The 2,523-nt window shown below is 39.9% G+C and overlaps 1 long non-coding RNA gene across 1 annotated transcript in view; it reads right to left on the bottom strand.

Annotated features, from left to right (window-relative positions):
* The window catches only part of LOC119421481, a 16,366-nt gene extending 14,096 nt beyond the window's left edge, over nt 1–2,270 (bottom strand). The window contains exons 1-2 of the long non-coding RNA XR_005187370.1: nt 2,167–2,270; nt 816–912 (exon numbers count right to left, since the gene is read on the bottom strand). This is a non-coding gene — a long non-coding RNA (uncharacterized LOC119421481). The remainder of the gene's footprint in view (nt 1–815; nt 913–2,166) is intronic.
* Nucleotides 2,271–2,523: the final 253 nt, after the last annotated feature.

The following is a 2,523-nucleotide window of genomic DNA, read 5'->3' as shown; positions in this document are numbered from 1 at the left end:
TGTGTGTGTGTGTGTGTGTGTGTGTGTGTGTGTGTGTGTGTTTAATTGCTCTTTTAGCTACTTTTGCCTGAACCTAACGCTGTAAGTGAAACAAGGCATTTCTTGAGTTGCTGTAAATTATGCTATAAAACATATTTACTGTCTCATTCCAGAAAACAACAACAAACAACAACATCCTTCATGATGGACAGACATCATGGACACCACAGCAGCAGCTGTCTTCACTGAAACATCCTGAACATGATCGTCACTGACATGAGGCCTCTGTCGATGGTTGAAGACGAAGACTTCACAACAATGATCCACACTTTTAATCCAGGTTACAATAATCCACACTTTTAAACCAGGTTACAATAATCCACACTTTTAATCCAGGTTACAATAATCCACACTTTTAATCCAGATTACAATCTTCCCTCAATGACACATTTTACAAAGTAGCTACATATTGTGCAGGTATAAAGACACATTTGTATATATTTTTGTGTACATTTATTTTTTTAAGCTATTTGACTAACTTTTATTTTTTATTATTCAATATTTTACTAACAGAATAGTAAAATAGCAACCTGTTTTTTGTGTGAATTGCTATGTCAGTCAAATGTTCAATTTTGGAATAAAGGGGTGGAAATTAAAACGTTGTGGGTTTTTTTGCCGATTCATCGATTAATCGAAAAATAATCGGCCGATTAATCGATTATTGAAATAATCGTTAGTTGCAGCCCTACGTTCAACCCCTAATTTTATATATATATACATACACACATACATGCATACATACATACACACAACTTCAAAATCACATAAATTCTCACCCTGTACTGAAAACAGTTTCAGCGTCTCAGCGCCTCAGCGCTACCAGCTGGTGAGAGGTGGTGATGTCAATTTGAACCCCGCCCACTGGAACCGGTACTGAAAGCATAAAGGAAACACAATCTGTACCGTACCGAGTAGAGTAGAGCTGTGCTGTACCGGTACTACAGGTACTAATGGAAAAGGGGCATAAGGGTGCATTCACACCAGCCCTGTTTAGTCCGCTTTAATCAAACTCTAGCTCGTTTTCCTAGAAAGTCCAGTTCGTTTGGGGAGGTGTGAACGTGCCATCGAACTCTGTCATGGAACAAAAAGGCGAACTCTGGCCCGGGCTAAAACCTAGGTCTCGGTCCGGTAGAAGAGAACTCCAGCGCGGTTCGAGTACAATGTGAATGTAAACAGACCGGACCCACTCCACAAGCAAGAAGTGGAGTACAGCGCAGAGCAAACAAACACGCATTTCTCTTACCATGTATGGAGCCGTCAGCTGCCTTGTGTGGAAAAACAATATTTTCCATGGTCTTCTGCCTCATCTTCTGCTCATGCTGAGTCCATTTTAAAAAAATGACAAAATATAACTTCTAAAACTGCTAAAACTTGGTGCCACCGTTTTTTTATTTTATTTCCAGAAGAAGAAGTGTCTTCAGAGGTTTTTGTGTTGTTTCTTTCAGTAGTTCTTGGTGCAGCGCCCCCACAGGCGAGCGGGGGAACAGGTTGGTTCAACAGGTTGGCTCAACTGCACAGAGCAGTGTGAATGCAAACGCACCAGCTCAAATGTAAACAAAATGTCATGAATATTGGTCCCCAACCGAACAGAGTCTACCGGACTATCTAGTGTGAATGCACCCTTAATCTGGAGCTGCACTGAGTCCAAAATCCATCTGGGCTTGAAATGCAATTAAAGTAATTAATAAAAAATAAAATAATTATCAACATTTTCCTATTAGACCTGCCTTGCCCTGCAATGTATGAACAACAATACACTTCTAGGCTCTGTGTCTCTGCTTTAACATAAATAAGATTTACTTGGTAAATACTGACACACCTCAGAGCTTTTCAGCTTGTTCATCGCGTCAGAAGAAACGCTAAAGTAGTTAAAGTAGCAAAACATGCTAGTAGATGTAATCTGCAGCCCTCGTGTGCAGCAGGCAGAATGATTATATTGTCCTGTTTAAATTAAATTCACAAAGCTCAGACTAACTTTGCGCTGTTCGCACATAAACGCAGTTTCGCTCCGCCTGAAGTCACGCACATATTACACGCAAAACGTCACCAAAACAATGTACTTACTGTCCACAAAATGCATGCGTGCGTAAATATACAATAACACATCAACACAAATGACTGACTTACTTGTTTCGTATCTTGTGGTGTGTGATTAACTGAAATGTTGTAGTGAATGAAGAGCTGATGACGACTCTTCTAAACGTGGCGAGCCTCCTGCAGAATACGCATGCGCGCACACTGCAAATCGTGCAAATACACAGTAAGACCATGTATACACCAAAACAATTTACTTGCGTTCCAGAAAATGCATTGCACACTTCAAATTGTTTAAAGACACAATAATACACCAAAAAAAATTACCGACTTGTTTATTTTCATATATTGTAGTGTAGATCTTGTTTTGTATGATAAACTGACTACTACTCTGAACGTCACGGGCTTCTTCCAGAATGTGCATGCGCGCGCATGTGTATTAACTACATA

Source organism: Nematolebias whitei, chromosome 15 (genome assembly GCF_014905685.2).
Source record: "Nematolebias whitei isolate Nwh7 chromosome 15, NemWhi1, whole genome shotgun sequence".
Taxonomy (NCBI): Eukaryota; Metazoa; Chordata; class Actinopteri; order Cyprinodontiformes; family Rivulidae; genus Nematolebias; species Nematolebias whitei.
The sequence above is the reverse complement of the archived record's forward strand: the minus strand, read 5'-3'. Positions and strand labels throughout refer to the sequence as shown.